Raw genomic sequence first — 12,288 nt, 5'->3', positions numbered from 1 at the left:
TATTATCTACACTTTCTGACAGAATCATACGGCAATATTAACAATTGCAGATCCTGTCTTTAAATGTTTCCCTCTATAAATACGGAGGATGGCTTGAGCGTAATTGGAACGCAGCCTGCTTTTAGTCAGCCACACGCAGTAGAACGCGTGGCTCCGAAACCTTCAGCAGAACTAATAAAGGAAAGATTGTCTACCTTCCCTGAACAAAGATTAAAACTATAAACCATATTATGCATACTTTTTACTAGAGATGTCATCAAAATGCATATAAGTGCAATGTGTTTGTTAAATTTAGTTTATTTTATGAACGTGGAAGTCAGTGCACGTCACCTTTCAATTTTAATTAAATGTTATTTATATAGTGACAATTCACAACACCAGTCATCTTAAGCCACTTTACGAAGTGAAATTCAATCAAATTATACAGATTGGTTAAAATGTTTCCTATCTAAGGAGACTCAGTAGATTTGCACTGAGTCTTGAAAAGCAGCCTTCACTCCTCATGAAAGAGCAGAAAGCCACAGTGGACAGTCATCTGGATTGTCAATGGCTGTTGCAGCAATCCCTCATAATGAGCATGCATGAAGCGACAGTGGAGAGGAAAACTCCCCTTTAACGGGAAGGAAAAACCTCCAGCATAACCAGGCTCTGTGTGAACGCTCATCTGCCTTGACCGACTGGGGGTTAGAGAAGACAGAGCATCAATATATGACGAGTGGAGAGTGAGAATGAGTTGCCTGTGTAAATGTGTGCAGCAATGGGTGAATGACTGAATGTAGTGTAAAGGGCTTTGAGGTTGTCGGAATAGATACAGCGCTATACGAGTACAGGCCATTTAGCATTTTGTCATTAATTGGTTTGCTAGTTGGTTTGTTGTTTGATTATCATAATAGCTGGGTCAACTGGATGATTGGTTTGCTGATTTTTCTATTGGCTTGTGCATTGATTGGTTCTTTGGTTGATAAAAAAGCTTATTTGGATCTGGCCGGTGGGTTAAGTTGGTTTGTACATTGGCTTGTATGTAGATTGGTTGTATAGTTGGTTATTCATGTGATTTGGTTCTGCCATTTACTGTTGACTATTTGGTTGGTTCGGTCATTAGCTGGTTGATTGATTGCTTATTTGGCTGGCCATTTTTTGGTTCATTGGTAATATTGATTGGCACCTGTTATGTGGCTGATTGGTATTTTCAGTTGACAGAATAGAGAGGAGAATTTAGCCATTTATGTAGAGCATGATTTCCAACACTTTAACTGGTTCTTTTTGGGTTTTGGGGGGGGGGGGGGGGGGGGGGGGGGGGGGCTGGACACTCACACGCCCAAACTATGCACCTGCTCTTTCAATTGTCCCTAAAAACAACTGAACAGAAGGTGTGTCGACATATTTTGAAATGACAAATTCTGTTTTGTCCTTATTTTGTTCCATCTGAGCCAGTCACATCTCAAGTGCATGTGATCAGAAATTGTACAATATTAGCAATTTTCAAGAGATGTTCTGTTTCCTTTTGGAATTAAATAAATTCCCTCCTGTCATTGGAGTATATTTTGAAGTGAATTTAGCCAAGACTTACCAGTAACATGGACAGACTTCACCAGCCAGTTTTAGTATAAGTTATTTATTCTATATTTTTCTTGTTTCATTTATTTTAATTGCCTTTCTTAATTCACCAAATAATTCTGATCCTATGTACAAATAGCAAAACTGACACATTTACATTTTATATTATCTGTTAAAGGGACAGTGTGTAATTCAATTCAATTCAATAAAGTTTTATTTATAAAGCGCCAATTCATGAAACATGTCATCTCAAGGCACTTTCCAAAGTCAAAATTCAATCTGATTATACAGATTGGGTCAGATTATACAGATTGCTCAAAAAAATGTCCTATCTAAGGAAACTCAGAAGATTGCATCAAGTCCCGACAAGCACCATTCTCTCCTGCGTAGAGTCACAGGGAGAGTCGTCTGCATTGTCCATGGCTTTGCAGCAATCCCTCATACCGAGTAAGCATGAAGCGACAGTGGAAAGTAAAACTCCCCTTTAATGGGAAGGTGGAACCTCCAGCAGAACCAGGGTCAGTGTGAATGGTCGCCTTCCCCGACCGCCTAGGGGTTCGAGAGAACAGAGCAGAGACACAACAAGAGAGACAACAAAAGCACAGAAGCTCACATTGATCCAGGAATCTGCTGTAAGTGCTTTTAATTAGCAAAAATCCAGTATTTGTTTTATAAAGACATATTCTGACAAAGTTTAATAACCTGACATAAAAAATTAAAGTGTTCTCATAACTTAGAATTAGTAGTTTATAATTACATAGTTGCCGGTGCACCTACTGGGAGGCACCATGTTGCATCGCTATTTCAGATTTCAGAAGCTGAAAGGGGCCACACTTGTCAGTCATGCATGTTTTCCCTGTGTTTTATCTGTGTTCTATTTGAAAACATGCTGTCGGTGGAGGAGTAGTAGAAAACAAGCAAAGACGATTGTAGATCATTCTATTTACTGCTTACTCTTTGCCCATTGAGAGGGAGAGAAAGTAACCAAGAAAGGAAAAAGAAGTAATAGCCGGGAAGAAATGAGGGTCTATATTGGCTTTTATTACCAGGTGGAGATCATTCATGAAGGAGCCGGGATTCAAAGCAGGGTTTCTGCTGGACAGCAGGTAAGTTAATTCAATATGAATACGAAGTTCACTTTTTGGCGTTATGTTAGAATCATGCCAGTGTAGTCCAACAGCTACTCTGTCCTCCCGTTAGAGACGGCTCGTTTGTCCGTCTCCCTCTCCCTCCCAGGGAGTGTGTCCATTCACTGTCTGTAGTGCAGCAGCAAGACCGGGTTTCTATACTTGTATTTATAGTTGCTTATATTAGACCACAAATTCAGGAATAAGTCCAAATAACAAAAGAAAAACGTGACATACACATTTTTTTGTACTTCCGGTCATGCGGTGTTGTCATGGTAAACATACACAAAGACGTGTTGTTTTTTGAGCAAAACCAAAGTGTAAAACATAGAACTAAAATATAATGAACCAACAAGGTGTGATAATTTAGTCAAAAAACCTTTATATGAGCTTACTGGAGTAGAAATTCGGAATGTCATTGCTTTAAAGTTGAAAAATACTGAATTTTCTTCCTGTAGCTCAGGATTGCTAATGTTTACACCTCCAACAGACATCACAAACTACGGAGCATGCACTGTGATGTTGCCAGGTTTCATGCAGGGTATGGCACAGTGAATTTCCCTAAATGTATCTATGTGTTACTGAGAGCGCATTTCTGTTCATTTTGTTGTATTATTTTCTCCCATGTGGCTGGGATTTAGGTCCTAAGCACTTGGGAGCAGCTCCCGGGCCACTAGAAAGTTGTTTTCTGGCCGTTTGTGGTCTGTGATCTGCCATTTCACTAGGCCTAGTTTAGAGGAATGAGGTTTATGGACCATGAATACAGCCAAAATGCCCAGCTGGCTTCCTGGCTAATGATTCCACATCTCCCCCTCATGTTTTTAGCACTTTTTACACCTCCTCTTCTTTTCTTTTTTTTTACCTTAACCTGTCACAGCTCCCATCCCTTGGCTCCGCACACCACCTCGCCTTGTGCATCAGTTCTCCTATTTTTGTGCAAGAGTGGCACCTTGTGTGTGTGTTTTCAGGAGAGAAAATCACTGTCAGAGAATAAACAGTAAGTTGGATCCAGCGGGGTTTCTGAACTACACCGCGTGCCCTCTAAATCTGCTGAGCTCTGACAAAAAGGAACTCTTTCTCTCTCACCGTCTGAAACTCACAAAGGGGTGCAGGAGTTGCACTTGAACGGCACAACATGACGATTCTGCAAAGAGGAAGCACCGCCTCCTGTCAACCTCGGTGTGTGGAGCAGTCAGAAGTTTCACTCTTTCAACTGTGAACCTCATTTCCACCACAGCAGAGTCAATAAATCCAATTTCAGGTTGTTCATTTGCCTTTCTGCTTAACCAATGATGATGCAAACAGCACCACCGGTGCCCTTCTTTCTCATTACGAGCTAACAAACACACATATCCTTATTCGTCAGAACAAACTGTTTTTATGACCCGGCAACAGGGCTCAGTGGGCAGCAACTGAGGCATGGTTGACCCCAGCTGACCGCTGTAGAGCCACAGGGGCCAAACCCACAGGTAGCCGTGTGTAAGCCCTCTTCCTGCCTCCTGTAATGGCTTGTGGTGACCCCCTGGCTGCCAGCGGTGACCCATCATGCCCCATCAAGCTCACCCTGGTCCCTGTAGCACTTTAATCCTAAAGGCTGAGTGAATCAAGGACTTGGGAAGTAGTTTTAAAACATACTCTATTATCTTTACCTTTTTATGCCCTTAGAATTTATAAAATGGGGACATACATGTGATATACTGAGCACAAGAAGAAAATACAATTGTGTTTTGGTTGATTATTTCTTTGTCATAACAATGCTTACCAGCAACAAATCAGATCCAGTTAGAAGTTTATTAATTTCCCTTTAAATGGTACCACATTTAAAACATTAATGGGATGAACAGTAGCTTTGGTTATGTTGGTTTTGCCCATGGAAAACTTGACAAACTGTACAAGAAATATCCCCAGAAGTTCCCAGAATTTTTACTGCAACATAAATTTCAGCCCAAACACCAATTTACTGTACTACGTTTACATATATACTTTCCATCCATCCATCCATCCATCCATCCATCCATCCATCCGTCCATCCATCCATCCATCCATCCGTCCATCTGTCCTCCTGTGTCCCTGCTGCTGAAGGTCGTCCACTAAGCATGAAGCTACCACCACCATGCATCCCCATGGGAACGGTGTGTAACGGCTCTTTTAGTGACCTCTGAAAGCAGTTGGTTGTAGTGAGTTTTATATAGGAGTTGTGTGTGTGTGTGTGTGTGTGTGTGTGTTTGTGTCGTGGGTGAGTGTGAGTGTGTGTGTGGGGGTGGGGGTGCGTGAGGGGTCAACAAGGAAGCATGCCGCACTCTTCACATTTAATTTGTAAACAACGTTAAAAAAACGTAATTTCCTTTCACACAGAAATGTGTGGCTATAATGTTACAGTGTAGACAAGAGTTTCATAAAGCTAGGCTAGATTTTTGTTGTTGTTGTTGTTGTTGAGGTCTCTACAATGCAGGTTTGTAGTTACGGGCATAATGTATTCAATCTGGATGGGAAACAGCTGCTGTGCATGCACTCACACACACGCACGCACACGCACACACACACACACACACACACACACACACACACACACACACACACACACACACACACACACACACACACACACACATGCACACACACACACACAGACAAGGCTGCAGCTGGCTGGGGTGACACGTTATGGATGTGTTAATTCATTCCCTCGAAGTTGCTTTATCGTGTCTGCTGCTTGGCCATTCATTAATAGTCCTGTTTTAATTAGCCATTAATGAACCCACTCCCCATGTCAGAGATATGAGATGAAGAGAGTGTGTGTGCTGGGAGGAGGCATGCTGCACGCAAGGTGTTTAGCTGCACGGGTGTGCCGAGCGTTAGGATGTGTTCGCGCGTCGACAGCTCCATTCTCCGACCGTGGCTGCAGAACAATTGGCAGGGACATGCCGTTCAGAGGGGCCTCCTCCTCGTTATTGGCCCGCTGCTCACTTGTGAGCAGTATCATTGTGCTGCAAGACAATGGCAGCCAGGGGCCCCACCCAACATGATACCCCACTGCCCCTCCACACACACACAAACACACACACACTCATTGAGTCCAGCATCCCCCCCCATCTATTATCCCACCTCCCTCCTGGAAACCCAGCGTTGCAGTATCCGTGCACCTGATTGGCTGTGGCACCAACACCCGGCGCTGGTCAGAGTCCACGGCGACAGAAAAGGGGATTAAATCTAATTAGCATGGAGAATAAAAACAAACAAACACAGGGATGGGGGTCAAAGAGGCAATCCCACTGTCTCTCTTAATTAGCATTGTTTACCAAGTGACACAGTTGGTACATGATACCAGTTATATGTCTATTAGATCCACCACTCATGCATACAAGTATAGGATCAACACTGCAATTGTTCTGTCAAGATTATGTTTTGTTTTTCTTCTGCATTCAATCTTTATCAAACTACACAATAAAATATAGATTCTGACTCCAGATTCCAGTGTGCGGAGGTTAGAAAAGCAAGACTGAAACCTAATAAGCTATTGGACGCAGAGCAGACAGCTTTTTTATGGAATCCTGTGATGTGTGCAGTATTTACTAACTCAGAAATGCAGAAGTTGCAGAAAGCAATACTGTGATGTAAAAATGCTTCCAATCATCAGAAATCTTTTAATATTAGTCAACGGTAACATGAGTAGCTAGAAAAAGTAGTTTTCAAATGATGAGAAAAGAAGAATATCATACCAGAGAAAGAAGAAACATTCATACCAATCTGACTGTGGGAAAGAAATTGCCCCCTAAGCCTTGTAACTTGTGTTGCCCTTGAAGGCAATTGCAATCAAATATTTTCCTTACCTTGTAATGAGTCTTTAACATCACTGTGGAAAGCGTTTGGCCCACTCTTTTTTTCAGAACTGTTTTACTTCAGCCCCATTGGAGGGCTTTCAATCATGGAGGATACTTAAAGGTATAGTCGGCAGTTTTCTTTCGGCTTCGAGTTCAGGAGGGGATCATCTTATCTATTGGTTGTCTCACATGCCAGTCACTGTGACGTGCTCATGTAGCACCAATGTGGGTGCATGCTCCTCGCTAGTTTCCTCTTGCTGTGAATGCGTCCTTCTAGTGTTTATGTATCCAGTGAGCTTTGGTTTCAGCCGTTCACTGTAGCTCCGCTGCTCACACCGTAGATTTTGCTTCTTGTGACTCTCAGCCATTTTCTAACTGTCTTACGGGTTTATGAGAAGAAGAGGAAGACCTCAGAAGACGGAAATACGACCAGAGCGTATTTGTTAGATTCTTTCACGTGACCCCCCATCAGAGCGGAGGGGCAGGTAGGATGGGCCTGTGGATGCACACTTTTTCAAACAGTGACTTTGGTGTTCCATACCTACAGTTCTGGAAAAATCAACCACTGTACCTTTTAGCAATACTTTGACTAGGCAATTCCTACACTTTCATTTTGTAATTTGTGAGCCAACCAGAATGTACTTAATGGTATTGGGAATATTCTCCTACTCAAGACCCCAACAAGTTGGTCAGACTCCACTAAAAATCATGTACAAATATGAAAAGTAGGTAGTTTACCCTTTATTTATGGAGTGCCAGCTTTACCCCTGGACCATGTAGGCCTAATGTCTTTCTATTTTATTTCGAAATAGAATATGATTGGATCCAATAAAATAAGAACCCTTACAAATGTAGGTACCATAGTGCAACTAAGCTAATGTGATCAGAAAACAGCTATTTGAGTTTTTATTTCAGATTTGCTCTTGAGTAGGGCACACTTGGATTCCTCATGGGTGCAAAAGGTCTTGAACCAAATGCTGAGAACCCCAGCAGGTTTACAGATAATTTGGCCAATGACAAACCCAAGGATGCAGTTCATGATCAGTTCATACTCCACTGTGACTGCAGGCTTTATGCAGCAAGTTCCTTCTGAAGTGAATCAAACAAGATGGACCACTGAGGCCTCTAATGACTGAGCAGCAGGATACAATCACTACTTCCCATAAACACAGAACGACCTTCAGGCTTGAAAACATCAGTTGTGCAGAGAATCCCCTGTGATGTGATGTCAAGAACCATAGATCAAGAAGCTGCATCATCATTGTGAGGTTCCACTGCAAGACTAGGACCAAAGGAAGGCGTTTAGATTTTCTGATAGACCTCTTGTGTTGAATCAGAAACTGCAGGAGTTCATCTAACTTCTTACTTTTGATTCAGTTTTCCTTTCCTCTTCCAAGCTTTTCCCTTCAACTGAGAATGAGAACTAACATCAAATGAAATAGATGGGTTTTTGATATTAATACATATTTTTAGAAATACAAACAATATATTTATTAATTTTATTCAAGAAAGAGATTGGAGAAGAACAAGTGCATGCTAGCTAACATCTGCTAAGTCACCTATAGAGTTAATTAGAACATTAACTATAATTTTCTAAGCGTTTGATTTTTTCAAAGTTGTGTATCATTCCTTTTACCAATAATACTTTGGGGGAATTGTGTTTCTAAATTCCACACCAGGGTTCTTATATATAAACAAATATTTCACTTTTGTCTTTCTTGGGGCTGGACGGGATTAAAGCGTGCAAATATATACTTTTACATCTTCGGTGAAATAACATAACCATAGCTGGACCTCCGTCTTTCAAAGATGAGGGGGATGCCGTGAAGAAATGGACTCTGATTTCACATGGTTAGCATTTTAGCCTATTTGTTAATTCCAAAGCTTCTGTGGTTGAAGCTGAAACATAATGTGTGGTAAGAATTTTCCTCTGTGGACATTTTTTGGGTAAAGTGAAAGGAGCTAACCTACAGGGTTTTCACTGGTAGCTTTAATTTAAAAAGATATAAATCTTGAGTGGCTCATGTTACCCTGAGCTATCTCTATAGTTGTGCTGTGATAGGCCTAGGCTGCTGGAGGACATCAGGGTCTAATTTTCTCACTCTACTGATTTCTACTGTTCTCCAGTTTTGCATTGTATTACATTGAAATGACTGTTGTCAGTTCAGCTTTTAACTTTCTGCTCTCTCTCTTTTATCTTCATAGTAGGTACACCTGGTCTGGCGTTCTGTTAACTGTTAACTGTTCTGTTAACTGTGACATCATCCAGAGAAGACGGCTCACCCGCTACTACCATCTAATGTAGAACAGATTAAATGGTAAATGGCTTGTACTTGTATAGCGCTTTAACTAGTCTTGACGACCTCCAAAGCACTTTACAGTTCAGTCATTCACCCATTCACACACACACATTCACACCCTGACGGTGGTGAGCTATGTTAGTAGCCACAGCTGCCCTGGGGCAGACTGACAGAGGTGAGGCTGCCATGCACCAGCGCCACTGGTCCCTCTGACCACCGCCAGCAGGCAATGCGGGTTAAGTGTCTTGCCCAAGGACACAACGACAGACACAGACAGAGCAGGGAATCGAACCGGCTACCCGCCAATTGCAAGACAGACTCCCTAACCTCTGTGCCACATCGCCCCATTACTAGATCAATGTGTGCTTCTGTGCTTTTTTGTCTCTCTTGTTGTGTCTCTGCTCTGTCTTCCGTAACCCCAGTCGGTCGAGGCAGATGACCGTTCATACTGAGCCCGGTTCTGCCGGAGGTTTTCCTTCCCGTTAATGGGTCGTTTTTCTTCCCACTGTCGCTTCATGCTTGCTCAGTATGAGGGATTGCAGCAAAGCCATGTACAATGCAGATGACTCTTCCTGTGGCTCTACGGTTCCCCAGGAGTGAATGCTGCTTGTCGGGACTTTGATGCAAGCAGCTGGTTTCCTTATATAGGACATTTTTGACCAATCTGTATAATCTGACCCAATCTGTATAATATGATTGAACTTGATTTTGGAAAGTGCCTTGAGATGACATGTTTCATGATTTGGCGCTATATAAATAAACTGAATTGAATTGAATTGAATCTTCAGCAGCAGTTCATGTTAACTTTCAAATTAGATATTATCTATCATATGTTACTGGAGCCCACACATAACATGTAATTAAGACCTTGAAAGAACCCAGTACATATATTGTCATGTTTGCCTTGAGATGTCGGGCCCACATGCAGAAAACACACTCGGAAACACAGGTCAGAATTCAAGGGTTTATTATTTACACGGGAGCACACGGAGCGCAGCGCTAGTCTGCGGGGCGGGAAACGATGACGGCTCGAACTATCCCGGGACCAAGGGACCGGACCAGTCTAGGAGGTAAGGGGTATGTGATTAGCAGAGGGTAAGAAATGGGAGATAAGGTTATGAACGTAAGCTTACCACGAGGATTGGATAACCGAGCGGGAGAGACGGTAAGGAGGACTCAGCTGGATTGTCTTGAGCAGGCGTTCGGGTCGACGGAGAGCGGGGCGAGGGGGTCCGAGCAGCACCGAGGGCGTCCAGGGATCCAGAGCAGCGAGAGGAACCGGAGAGAGAGTTGGTGTGACTCGCGTCCAGAGCAGAGGTACGTCTGATCGAGTCGAGGAACTCTAGAGTCATACAGGGTTCACGTAGACACAGGGAAACCTTGAGAGAGAGCAAACGAAGGATTAGTCTCTTGGGAACTAGGGTAGGCTAGAGGTCGAGGCTGTCACGCATACCGCAACGAAAACACTCTGGCGTCCTCTCGCTGTTCGGACGCAGTTCTTATAGAACGCTCAGATGCTGCCGAATGAGCTGCAGGTGTGCGCACTCCGCCCACCGTCCAACCACGAACACCTGTGAAGGAGCAGAGGTAACGGAGCTGGCAGCAAGCTGCACAGCCCTGCCAGCTGAGTCCTGACATATATTAAAAAGTGTTATTTAAGATAAGATAACATTAGCTAATCCTTTTTTATCCCACAACAGGGAAATTTATAGGATTAAAGCAACAGGCAGGTGCATACAACACAGACAAAATTACATAAGGATTGAAATATATAAGAGGTGGATTAGCAAAAAAACACTGAACATAACATTATTATTATTATTATTATTATTATTATTATTTAATTGTAATAATAAAATAAAAACCACAAAACCCAAAAGGTCAACAGTTTCATGATACATCAAGCTTAGGGACTGGCTAATATACAGCAGGTCAAAAAAGGCCATATTTTGGCTGCAGTGCTTGCTGTTCTCTTATGAAGAAAAGATCAACTAGTGCACTAAATTCAATAGATGGGTTGAAAATATCCAGTATAAAATAAGTGCTACAAATGTTACAACACTTTTGTTCATATGGCAGCAGAACATTAAAATAAAAGTGCTCTTTACACTACTTTTGAATTCATTCTTGGAGTTTGTAAATACAATGCGATTAATCGCGATTAATCATTTTAATCGTTGCCCAGCCCTAATTGTTGTAAATATTAATGCTAGTTAACCCAATATTCAGCCAAACCCAGAGCTACGTTTATTGTGAGGATGAGTTGTGGCAGCCGAGGCAGGCAAGCAGAACCAGATTTTACAGATGGATAAAGGCTGATGGTGCAGGCAGGCAGGGATGAGCTGGGAACCAGAAGATGGAGGTAGTGACAGACTTAGAATGAGTGATAGAGGCAGGAGCTGATCAGGTGCAGGCCAATGTGGAACCAGGTACCACCAGAACGGGCAGAGCGAGCGACTGAAACTCACAGGGAAACATGCAGACCTGTGCAGCATGATGACAAAGGCAACTTTCATCAGACAGAGAAAGCAGAAGAGTCCAGCTGGTTGAGCACACAGGAACTGGTAGAGTCAAGCCGGTAGTGCACATGAGGCGAGACAAGACGTTCTGGCAGGGATGAGTTGGCTGAGGCAGGTATATATAGACAGGTGAACAGGTGAGAAGAGTTGGCAGTAATTACTGGCAGCAGGTGGAGCTGATCTGTGCTAATTGACTGGTGACTGAGGAGTGGACTGATTCAAATGTATACTCCCTCACACTTACTCAGGTTGGCAAATCAGTTACTGTTGGCTGTTCTGAAACCAAAGAAGAAGATGAGAAGTGAGCCCTGTCCCCAAACTGTAGAATAAGATGCCACTGTAAATTAGACAGGCTGACTCACTTGCTGTTTTTTTTAAATCTTCTCTTAAAACACAATAGATCTCCTTGGCTTTTAACTCAGTTTGAAAAGTTGAGAAGATTGTACTTTTGCTTGCTGGAACTGGCAAGGCTATGTCTGTATTTTATTCATTTTTAATCAGTGTACTGCACTTTGATCAAGTGTTATTTTTAAAGTGCTTTATAAAAAAACTTGTATAGTATTGTATATCCATCGTGCAATCTTGGTAAACATTTTCCTAATGGGAAAGTAAAAGAAAGCTGCTGAATTTAAAGTTTGTGAAACATAGCAGACTATCTCTGGAAGTTGGGAAAAGCATAGTTTTCTTTTTTGCAAAGCACATTTCCACATTTTGAGAACAGAACTTTTCCTTGTAGCAAATCTGACAAAACTCTGAGCTCAAGGCACTTGTGCATTTTCATGTTTCTGCCACAGATACCGAAAGCTCGGGGCTGAATTCACAAATTTGTAAAACAAAGCTTTGTAGGCAGTAAGTAAGTCTAAAAAAAACTATCCCTACTGGTCAAAGTCAACAGATACAGCATGAACATATTAAACCACAGCATACCAATGCATGCAGTTCTTCCAGCACACCAATGTGTCGAGGA

At 42.4% G+C, this 12,288-nt stretch overlaps 1 long non-coding RNA gene across 1 annotated transcript; it reads right to left on the bottom strand.

Annotated features, from left to right (window-relative positions):
• Positions 1-9,752: 9,752 nt before the first annotated feature.
• On the bottom strand, positions 9,753-10,441 carry LOC118559155. Its single transcript, XR_004928698.1, has 3 exons — positions 10,256-10,441; positions 9,936-10,181; positions 9,753-9,865 (listed from the first exon to the last, which is right to left on the bottom strand). It is a non-coding gene; the product is annotated as an uncharacterized LOC118559155 (long non-coding RNA).
• Positions 10,442-12,288: the final 1,847 nt, after the last annotated feature.

Source organism: Fundulus heteroclitus, unplaced genomic scaffold (genome assembly GCF_011125445.2).
Source record: "Fundulus heteroclitus isolate FHET01 unplaced genomic scaffold, MU-UCD_Fhet_4.1 scaffold_243, whole genome shotgun sequence".
Classification (NCBI taxonomy): Eukaryota; Metazoa; Chordata; class Actinopteri; order Cyprinodontiformes; family Fundulidae; genus Fundulus; species Fundulus heteroclitus.
Note: the sequence above shows the minus strand (reverse complement) of the source record. Positions and strands in the feature narration are given on the sequence as shown.